Genomic DNA, 11756 nt, shown 5'->3' on the forward strand with positions numbered 1-11756 from the left:
CTGATTGACAGCACCTGTACTTCCTGTTGCTCCCCATTATTCCCAGAACCCTAGGTTTCTCTGCCACTGGGTTCTGAGCTTCAGCATTGCAGAGAAGGCTTCTGCCCTGGGGTATGGGGGAAGCTCCTGTGCCCATTGTCTTATTTGGCTTGCAGGATTAGTTACCAAATGAAATGAGTTTTGCCATATTATGCTACTATCTTCAACATTGCTTTTTTTTGACAGGATAACTGATACAAGTGATGAACTATTTATGGGCTATACTGGACCTTGCTAACTCCTTTTTTAAAAACATCCTCTGAGATGCCACATCCTAAGATCAGTTTGCACTCACTTGGGAAGGATGATGGGAAGGTTGCTGGCCAAGGAAGCTCCTGACCTATGCCCACCTCCACATACAACACAAGCTATGGAAGCCCATGTTGGTTTCATGGCACAGTTGGAGAGTAAGTTTCTATTGCTGAGGACATCACATCCTAGAGTTGCAGGATGTGAAGGAGTCAGGCTAGGGTCAAGCCGGCAGGTCTCTTCCTGCTAGCTCATGTTTGAAGCATCATAAGACACTTTCCAGGCTTTTAGGAGAGAACTGTCTCCAACGGCCCTTCTCAACTCCAGATTCTGCATTCAACACCAGTTATATCCCAGAGTCATATGTCTGCTGCTGCAGTAATGGCTCAACTGTTACGATTGCAACTGATCACTTTCTGTTTGGATCTAAGGACTGACCCATCAAGGAGAACCCATTGGTACTTGTGATGGCTGATCTTAGTAAAAACATCAAACCTGTGAAGGAAGAATCTCAGTAGAACTGTCTCCATCAGACTGACCTGTGAGCGCATCTGTAGGGCATTTTCTTGATTGCTAACTGATGTAAGGTGTCCCATATCACTGTGGGCGGTACCATCCCTAGGCTGGTGGGCCTGGACTGAATAGGAAAAGTACCTTACTGTGAGCCTGAGATCAAGCAGGCAAGCAGTGTCCTCTGAGGTTTGTTTCAAATTCTTGCCCTGGCTTTCTCTCTACGGTGGAGTGTAATCTGTAAACTGAAATAACCTCCTCCCCAAGTTGCTTTTGGCCATGGTGTCTATCACACCAATAGCAAGCAAACTAGAATGGTACTATAAGCCAGGACAACACAGGTGACTGGGATGTTACGTGTCCCAGCAAGTTACAGCTATTGTTTTGTTAAACACGTGCCTGTCAAGCTGCCTTTTAAACACGCCTGTGAGTGTTTACGCCTAAAGAACACTGTTGCTGTCCGCCGCAGCTGAATTAGACTTCTTAACAGTGAGTGGCAGTCACTACAGGGACTCAAAACTGACTGAACCGCTACAAATAAGTTTCTGTCATGGTCCACACCGTTACCATGGCGTCACATCGCAGTGGATGGTAAATGGAATAAAAGGATCATGTGTCTGCATCGCCCCTCCAAGGCTTGGGGATATCAGGGAAGATGAAGCAAAAAGAATGTAAAAGCTGACGAATAAGATGGAGCCCTGGGGAGGAGAGTGGATGAAAATGTATAGCTCAATAAAACAATTAAAAACAAACAAACAAACAAACAAACAAAAGACGGGGCATTGTGCATGTTTTCCTCTGAGTTGGAAATGACCCTTGCCACCTGGAGCCAAGCAATGGCGATGTCTGACTAGGCACATGACCAGGACTATGACACTCTCATGGGGAGAGAGGAGAGGCTTGTAAGTCTCAGGGGCTCCCACACCTCACCACCTTCGGGAAATCCTCCCTAGCTTTCTTCAGTCATGTAGCCTCTTCCTCGTCACCCAAGGGACCCCTCAGGGGTGCCGGTTTTCGTGTGTTGCCCATGGTGAAGGTGCCTCTAAGTTGCTCAGGGGGCATCCTAGTGATGTAGCTGCCACCCCACCCCATGTAGACACCAAGACTATGAAGCTTCTGGAAGACAAAAGGGAAAAGCATGCGATTTTGATCCGGGCATCATTTAATCAGCTCCAGTACTGTAAGTACAAGCCACCCTGTAACAAATGGATGAAGTTTAAAGGCAACAAGATGAGAAACCTCTACTTTGCAGCCTGCATTTATTAATAAAATTAAAAATAGTAACTACAGATAGGAGAAAAATGATTGCAGGACATCTCCCAAAACTCAGAGGAGCGGGAAACCCAATTTAAGAATGGGCATGGGCAGGCAAGGCGCCTCAGCAGGTGGAGATGCTTGTTCCCAAGTCTGATGAGTTACGTCTCTGAGGAATCAGGGTGGAAGATGAAAACCAGTTCCTGCAGGTTGTCCTCTGCCCTCCACACGCACACTGTGGCATGCGTGCCCCCCAAATGGATGAATAAAATATGTGTAATTTAAAAATTAAAATGGGCAAAACTTTGAACCAGTCCTTCGAACAAGAATATATATGGATGAGAAGAGGCACACATCGAGATACTGAACGTCATTACGTCATCGGGGCACACAAATTAAAAGCGGTGCTAATCCACACTGACTGGCCCGGCTAAAAGGAAAGCATCTGAAACACTTGTGGGAGTAGGGGAAGCTAGAACTGGAGGGAATGTAGCCAGTTGGTACAAATGCAGCAGAAGACAATTCAGCCCTATGATAAGATGTACAGAGGTATGTCAACATGCGGATCTTTGCAAACCTACTCCCCCGGGGGAAAAAAAAGGCAAGCTGGCAGCAGCTATTAAAATCCCAACAATGAGAAGCCTCTGGAAGTTGTCCTCAGGGTGTACATTAAACGAGAGACCTATTCAAGGAAACATAATACAACTTAACGAGAATGACAAGAACCAGCGGATTCATGCAGGGTGCCCCCCCCCCTTGAGCTGGTAGAAGCTTTAAGAGATGGGGCTTAGTGGGGAGTGATTAGGTCTTTAAGAGGGATTAGTGCTTTCTTAACAAGACATTCTTACTCTTGTGGGAAGTCGAAATGCAGTTTGATAAGTGCCTAGTGCCTTCTTCCTGTCTCTCACATCCTGTCTGGCCTTGTGACCTCTGCCCCCCTTGCTCACAAACTCTTACCACTTCACAATGCCATGGGGTCCCAGGCCCCACGACTGAGAAGATGCCCTTGAATTTCTAGATCCATTGAGCTAAGTAAATACCGACTTTTCAAAAGTTACTTAGCCTGGGACAGCAATATAAAATGACCAGTGAGGATGGACCAAACGATGACTCCCTCTCTTCTTTCCCCCCTGGGTCAGGGAGGGGTACTGGGCCTCACTGATGAGAACAGGTTACCAGCAGGTTGAGCATATTCTGGATAGTGTAGGGGGAGTTCAGGAGCTCCCTTGTTCTGCCAGCACCACAGGACAGAGGTTCGGCCCCAGAGCACTGTACCAGGAATACTAACTCCATAATCACTCTGAGGAAGACTCTCTGTACCCCGAAAGGCAAGACATGAAGACCGGAGGCCATACTCCATGCACAGCCTGGGGCCTTTGCCCAAGGGGAAGAACAAGAAGAGAGTCCCAGGAGTAGGGAGATGGCTTGCTGCATAAGGCACTGGCTTTGCAAGAGCGAGCACTGGCATTTGTATCTGCAGAGCCAGTGTAAAACCTGAGTGGGCATGGCACTCCGCCTGCAAACCCGGACAGCTGAAAGCAAAACTAGGGTATCCCTGGGTAAGATGGCCAGCTCGACCAGCTGAAACTGTGCGTTCCAGGATCAATATATGAGGGAGAAGGCATTCGAGGAAGACACTGATGTCAGACGCAGGCCTCACCTGCATCACCCCCACCCAGGCACCCACGCAGATACGGATGCATATTCACATACAGTGAGAGGAGGGACAGGCAGGCACGCGCGACACGGAACAACGAACGTCTTTTGAGAGGCTGTGGAGCCGGTTGGGCCTACAGGAGCTTTGAAAAGTAGTTTCCTGGCCTGATTGCTCTTCAAGCTGATGAGGGAGAGGGACTTGATCGGGGGAGGGGGAGGGAAATGGGAGGCGGTGGCGGAGAGGAGGCAGAAATCCTTAATAAATAAATAAATTAAAAAAAAAAGAAAAGTAGTTTCCTCTAAATTGAAAAGAAGAAGCCAACACATCGTCCATGTCCAGCTCACCAGAAGGAACCAGGGAAAGGGATGATATAGAGGAACGATTGGGCCTAGAACAAAGCCCAAGAACCAGCTCCCAAAATTTATCCCTTTCCCAATTTGATGGGATAAGACTGCTCAGAAAATTTGGTTCCAGAGCACTGTCAACAACAACAACAAATCGGTTGATAATGAATGGAACCTGCGGAATGGAGAGTGTCAGTGGTGACTTATTAGAGAGATCAGAAAGGGGCAGTCAAGAGAGCTCTGGAGGAACAAGGGGCACCCCAGCATGACTGTGTGTACTCAGAGTGATGCCCATTAGGAGATACACTGTCTGTAACTCCAGTTCCAGGGGATCCCATGAGCTCTTCCGGCCTCCCTGGGCACTCCAAGAATAGGGTTCAGAGACGCACGGGGGCGGAACACCAATACACAAAAATTAAATCTTTTCAAAATTTAAGGTAGTTATCCAAGTACATTTTAAAAAACATGTATTTTTTCTCTTAATATGTTTAAAAGGAAAATACTTGAAACAACATGTATGTGTGGATATTTTACCGGGCCTGACAGTGTAATATATTTGATGATATCAGAACAAAAGGCATTGGTGGGAACTGAGAAAATGACACCGTGTGGGAGCTCCAGTGACTCCAGGGACAGGAGCCAGTGACTAGAGTCAGGATTAGTAAATTGGAAGGTGTGTGTGTGTGTAGGATACAGGTTGACGTTGGTCTCAGTGAACCTGTGGCTCACCACTTAGGCTAGGCTGGCTGGGCAGATTTGCAGTCAACTGCTTTATGACGAGATTAGTGCACTAATCCACTAGAGGAAATGCATGGTTTTCCTCACAGGTGGCGCTGGGCTAACTAGGCGTGGGTGTGCAAAAGGATGAGGATCACCCCTACCTCACACCACACACTTAAACATTTTACATTCTTAAAATTTGATCTGGGATGGTGAGACAGCTCAGCAGTTCAGAGCTCTTGTTGCTCTTCCAGAGGTGAGAGTTAGATGTGGTGCCAGGTGCCTATAATCTTAGCACTTGGGAGGCAGAGGCAGGAGGATTAAGAGTTCACGCCAGCTTTGAATATGTAATGAGTTTGATGCCAACCTGGGCTATCTGAGACCTTGTCTCAAGCAAGCAAAGAGAAAGACTGAAAAGACTAGAACGGAAAAGGTATTTGCGAATCGTATCGGATAAGGATTTGGTGGCCAGACTTTTCTACAAATCCCCACATCTCATCAACGAAAAGAAATGACTCAGTTAAATAACAGGGAAATGCCGTGAACAGACACTTCTCCAAGGAGAACATGCAAATGGTCAACAAGACATGAAAACACGCGCAATAAGTAGGGTTAGTCATAAGAAAACTACGAGCTGGAGAGAGCACCCAGGCTCACTAGGTGGCTCTAAGGAGCAGAGCTGAGGGTGTTGGAAGCTGGAGTCCTCACCGGCCCTGGAGAAATTTTCCTGACAGTTCCTCCCAGAGCTGAAATCCAAGCGTGCTCAACCTGCGTCCCGAGGATGTCCGAGCACATTTGTGGATAACAATGTCATGTGGACACCCTGCAACAAATGATCAGGGATCCAGCAATTTCATGTGTGCGTGCATGTGTGTGTGCGTATGCATGCATGTGTGCGTACGTGTGTATGTGCGTGCATGTGTGTGTGCGTGTGTGTGCATGTGTGCGTATGTGTGTGTATGTACATGCATGTGTGCGTGTGCATGTGTGTGTGCGTGTGCATGTGTGTGTGTGTGCGCGCGCTCAGGTGTGTCTTGATGCAGTCACTCTCGTGCGATCATGCAGAGGAGGAAAGTCAACATTAAGTGTCTCTCTTTACTTCTCTCCACTTTATTTTTTGAGACGGGGTCTCTCGCTGCACCTAGAGCTTGCTGTTTACACAGACCAGCTAGCTAGCCAGTAAGCCCAGGGATCTGTCTCCCCCCCCATCCCAGCACTGGGTTACAGACTAGTGATGCTGCATCCAGCTCTTTTCACCTGGGTGCTGTGGCTCCAAACTCATTTCTCATGCTTCTATGTTTACCCTCTGAGCCATCTCCCCAAGGCCAACACAGCTGGCTTAAAACTCAGCAGTTTTCCCACTTTACACCCTGTCTTTATTGTATGTAAGTTATACTTCAGTAAGGCAAACAGAATTCTGTGCGTGTGGGATTTTGGTAAAAAGAACATTTATATTTGGGGCTGGAAAGGTGCTCAGTAGTTAAGAATGCTTTTTACTCTTCCAAGGACCTAAGTTCTATTCCCCGCACCTTCACAAGGCATCTAACACCATTTGGGCCTCCTTGGGCACTTGCATGCATGTGCACACATACACACACATAAATAGTCAAATAGAGCCGGGCGGTGGTGGCACACGCCTTTAATCCCAGCACTCGGGAGGCAGAGGCAGGCGGATCTCTGTGAGTTCGAGGCCAGCCTGGTCTACAAGAGCTAGTTCCAGGACAGGCTCCAAAACCACAGAGAAACCCTGTCTCGAAAAACAAAAAAAAACAAAAAAAAATAGTCAAATAGATCTTTTAAAATTGTATCTGAAGGGAAAATTACATCCTGATGTGGTCCGTGATTCTAGAAATACAAATACCAAATTTCCTAATTCAGTATAATATGCTGAACATAAATATAGGGCCAGGGACGGGAAAATCTCTGGAGCTCACTGGCCGGCCAGCCTAGCTGAGTCGGGTTAGTGAGAGAGAGACCCTGTCTCAAAAAAATAAGGTAGAGTACAGCTGAGGGAGTCACTGACACTGGCTGACCTTTGGCCTCCATATACACACGTTTTCATGTGCACACTCGTGTGCGCACACCTATAGAACATGTATACATGCAACACACACGGAGTACTTCCTCCGCGCTTACAGGTCTGGCTATGATGTCTGGCTCAGACTCAGCTTTACGAGTTGAGACTGGGAGCCCTGCAGCCTGAAGACATGGTTGGCCCTGCGGTGCCTTTGTCTGGGCTCCCCAAGCCTTGGTCTCTCCATCCATAAAGTGGAAATAGCGAGCACTATCCCACAGTCTTCATGGGTTGAATCCCGTGTCCTTCGCCACAGGCCACGTGTACGGAAGGCCTCATCCTCAGGTGTTACTGGAGGCCCCATCCTCGGTTGTGCTGCTGCCCCGTGGGGAAGGCAGTAGAAACTGCCGGAGACACTCCTCTGTATACTTCAGCCATAACGTTCCGCGCGAAGGCCCCACACCAATGTTCCCCAGCAGCCCTTGACCGACCCCTGCCCATCAGGGGTTATGTCACAGCGCAGGAAAGCTGACTAACGTAGATTGATAGAGCATCTTCTAACATGTTGAGGGGGACCCGCCTGCAGAACCATTGGATGTACACAGTGCCAAGGAAGATGGCCCCTCACAGCCCACCGTGGAAGGACACCCAGTCCTGCCTGGGCTTCTGTAACTAAGTTGAGAGAGGTCGCACACACAGATAAAGGGAAGAAGCCAGGAGGAGAGAGGGCAGAAGGGAAAGGGGAGGAGGCCTGGGCTCCTGAGGAATCCAGACTAGGTATAGAGTGATGGGTGAGAAAACCAGGAGGGCTTGGAACAGATTCTGGGACAATAGGGGTCCAAGGTGACATGCAGGGTCCCGGGACAATGCTGAGCTGGCTGCCAACCCCACTGCTTCAGCAGCCTCACCTGGGCAAGGGAGGGGTGATGGGAGGAAAGGGATATTAATGTAACTCACACTCTTCTTACTGCCTCGCAACTGCCCCTCATACAATGAGCCCTGTGGTCATTCATGAGCAAGGGTCCTCTGTCCCTGAGGGTCTTCACAGTGGGGGGACACTCTTCATCCACATGGTCCTTGTGTCCTCCAACATCTACCCCCGAAGCTGCTGCGTGCTGGTCTGCTGCCCCCCCCCCCACCAGGGCCCAGCTCTGGACAGCCTGACTGCGCTATGAATAGCACACAGCCCTTTTCCTTTCCAAATATAAAAATGTTTGCTTTCAATCAGGGGCGTCTAGGGAGATGGAAATTATAGGATTGGAGAGTGTCCTTGGATAAAGAATGCTGAAAGCTCGTAGGGCCTCTGATTAGGGCTGGAATAATTCCTGCCGTAATATAAACAAGCCTTGCTGGGCTAATGGGGGGCGGGGGCGGGCCAGGAAATAGGGGCACACGCCACGTCTTTGTTCTCTCGTCTCCCCGAATGCCAGCGAGCAGGGCCTGGCCTAGCGTCTCTGGCAGCCCAGCACTGGTGGGATCATGGGCTGGTCTCTGCCCTTAGGGTCGGATGTTCCTACTGTGACAGGTAGGGACATGCTTGTGATGTCCACTGTTGGATTCCCAGTCCCCTCCCTGACCCTGGACCAGGGGTGGAAGGCTAGTGGAGTAGGCAGGATGGAGATGAACTGGGGTCAGCCAAGGGAGAAAACAGGCTGCCTGGGAAAACAGCACCCAGCAGGCATTTCCTCTACATTTCTTCAACAGTCTGCTAGTCAGTCAACAAACAGGGAAAGGCCCTGTCCAGGGACATCAATGGTGAGAATGTCCTCACCCTCGTGGCTGGCAAAGTAAAGAAACACAAAGAATATACTCTTAGTGGCACGGTTGGGGCAGTGACCTGGGGAGGTGATACCTGGCTGGCGACAGCTATCTCTTCAGCCATTGCTGCTGTCTTGTGTATGTGTGTGAGTGTATGATACATTCGCGACAACACCCCAAGAGGCCAGAAGAGGGCAAAATCTCCCTTGGACTTGGAGTTCCAGGTGGTTGTGAGGTTGCCAGACATGTCCGCTGGGAACTGAACTCTAGCCTTCTGAAAGAGCAGTTAGACACTCAACTTCTGAGCCATCTCTCCCGCTGTCTTAAATATCAAGTGTCCTCTCTTTTCTCTGTGTGCCGGTGGATACGTCCCACCTTTCTTCTTTGAAGCCCAAATCTCAATCTGGATCCATCTGGGGGCAGGTCCTGAATCACACAGTGATGTGGTCCTGCGGTTGCAGGAAGTGTCAGGAGGATAGTGAAGGAGGCAGCAGGGGCAGGGCGGGTCCTGGGTCACCGTTGCTAGGGCATGGTCTCTCATTTGTAAAATGGGTGCAGATAATAAAGAAAAGTAGTCTGAAGTGGCCCTAAGAAAGGACTTGTCCGAATGGGGTGGGAGCTGGAGGCCTCCCGGCAGCAGGCACCCTCCAGTTAGAGGAAGGCGACTCAGCTAGGTCCTAGGTGTGCTGGGGGCGGGCCCGCGCGTTTGGAAAGAGAAAGCTTGTCTTCACGCGCGCGATGAGAACAAGTTCTGAATCCCCAGCGCTGAACCCAAAGCCTTCGGTTTCAGGGCTGAACCCAGCAGGGAACATGAACTCAGGTGGCCAAGGACAGAGCCAATACGTGACCGCAGGACAGGTTCCAGCGTGACACCTGTTCGGTCTCCCCAAGGCAGAAACACACCGAGGCAGGGCAGGCCAGGACCATCACCCGCCCTCCTTTGTGGGTGCACGCCGTACCCTGACGCTCATCTTCCTTGGGATTCTGCGGGGCCCTTCGAGAAGTGTAGCACCGCGGGCTGGGAGGTGGGAACCGGGAGGCGGGGATCATGCCCGGGCGGGGGCGGCTCTGGAATGCGGCCGCCTAGCAGATGGCCCCTGCGCGCCCTGCCGGGGCCGCCAGCGGTTCCGTATTTACACTACATTAATAATGGTTTAAACGCTCTCATAAATACATGCTGATTAATTGGCAATCCATTTGCCGAGGGCCGGCCTGCCAGACGGTTTCCTGGAGGCCCCGCTCCACATCCCGATAAACACGCCGGGGCCGGGCGCTAATGCACCGCCCCGCCCCGGTCCGCGGGCCGAGCTGCTCAGCTGCGCCTCCTGGGGAGCATGAGACCGGCCGGGAGCTCCGGGGGGCACGTGAGTCCCGCGGTGGCTGGCTCCTGGAGCTCGCGCCCGCCTGAGGGTCGTGGAGGCTCCGGGTTCCACGCCTCCTTAGAGACCGAGAGATCTTCTAAGGAGGAGGTGTCTAGGCGCTGGGGTGAACCAGGTTGCCTCACCGTGAGGGGCCACCAGGGTCCTCCTGTCATCCCAGCCGCCTAGCTCGGTCTCCCTTCTCATCACCTGGCACAGGCCCCTCTTCCTGAACTGGGGGTGTCAGGAGGGAGGGATTTATTTCCTTGGAAGCAGAGCGGAGCCCCTAAGCAAGTCCGGGTAGCGGCTGTGTCTTCTGAGTACCAGTCCCGAGGGAAGACACACCTCCCTCCACCCCTGTCCTTTGGCAATTAGCGCTAGCCCCGCCCTCCACAGCCCTGCAGAGCCTTCAGCCTCCAGCTCAGCAACACCAGCTGCTGCGGGCAAATCTCTTGCGTCCATTCTGCAGGCGGGAACGTTGACAATCGCCTGCCAGGTGGCCTAGCTGGCAAGTGACAGCTCAAGACACCCCCACGCGTCTGTTCTAGGCTAGAGTGTTGAAAGAAAGAATGAATGAATACTAAAAGCTCAGATGGGGTGGTGGGTGAGGGAGGGGTTGTACCCCCTCTGGTCCCTGCCCTGATGATTGGCTTTTAAGCTCGGGCAGACCTCGAGTGGGGAGGTCAAAGGTGGCTGCTGATGGCTGTCACTCAAACAAAATAGGCCCGTTTTCATTTTTCACTTGGGCACAGACCCCTCCAAACAGACAGTGATTAGGTCCTGATTGAGCCTTTCCTCCGCCTGATGACTCCCACATGTGACCCGCTCCCAAATTACATGCAAATGTTCCCGGACGAGCTGCTGAAAGCCCCAGCGGGCCCCGGAGAGGCCCGAGTCCCTGCAGCGCCGCACCCCTCCCCCGCAGGTGCTGGCGGCCAGGTCACTGGCCTCACCTGCGGGGGCGGAGTTTCTATAGCGACGCCTGGCGGCGACGCGAAGCACTCTCCGTTTGCTGAGAGTGATTGATGGAGACAGCTTGGCTCTGGCCTCTGTGGACAATCCACCGCTTATTGTCTTACCTATGAGAAGGAAGGCGGCGCGGTGCTAGGGATGACAGTCATTTCTGTGGCAGTGTGTAATTGAATAGGTGAGAGCACAGACAGAAGCCTCAGCGAGCTCAGCCTTGGTGCTGTGAGGTCCATGGCGCTCTTGGAGCCCTGGCATGGAAGTTCCTTCTCCCAACCCCCAAAATACCATACCTCATACCGTGAGCTTAGAAATTGATAATGTCACTATCTGCACCATTGAATTGTACATGACGGGACATTGTGGGCAGCACCTACAGGTGCGGAAGTCTTACCCTACAAAGGGATCATGGTAGCCGCCCCACAGCCAACCTTCATCTCGCCTTCATGCCTAGTCTTCTGAGTTTACTAGCACCAAGAGTCTCCTGACAAAGGGCACTGTGGTCCAGAAAAGCTCATCAGCTTGCCTGTACTCACACAACTAGGCAGCGGTGAAGGCACCTGGGACCGTCTACACCAGAGCTGAGGCCCTGACCTCTGTAGGGCAGCAGGACAATGGGGCTGACCCAAAGGCTTCAACTCATCATCGTGGGCCTTTCTCTAGGACCAAAGCTCTCATAGGAAAAGACCCCCCCTCTCCAGTGTTGCAGGAGACATCCCCGTGATAGATTAGGCTTGTGCCTGGTGGGGGCTGCGGTCCCAAGTCAATGGAAGGAAAGGGCCTTTTGCCATGTAGTCACCCCTTCCTGGGTCCCAACGGGACCTCAGTACCTTTCCCCCTCATTTACCCATCCATCCATCCATCCACCCATCCATCCACCCATCCAT

This window comes from Microtus ochrogaster, chromosome 16, assembly GCF_000317375.1.
Source record: "Microtus ochrogaster isolate Prairie Vole_2 chromosome 16, MicOch1.0, whole genome shotgun sequence".
NCBI classification, from domain to species: Eukaryota; Metazoa; Chordata; class Mammalia; order Rodentia; family Cricetidae; genus Microtus; species Microtus ochrogaster.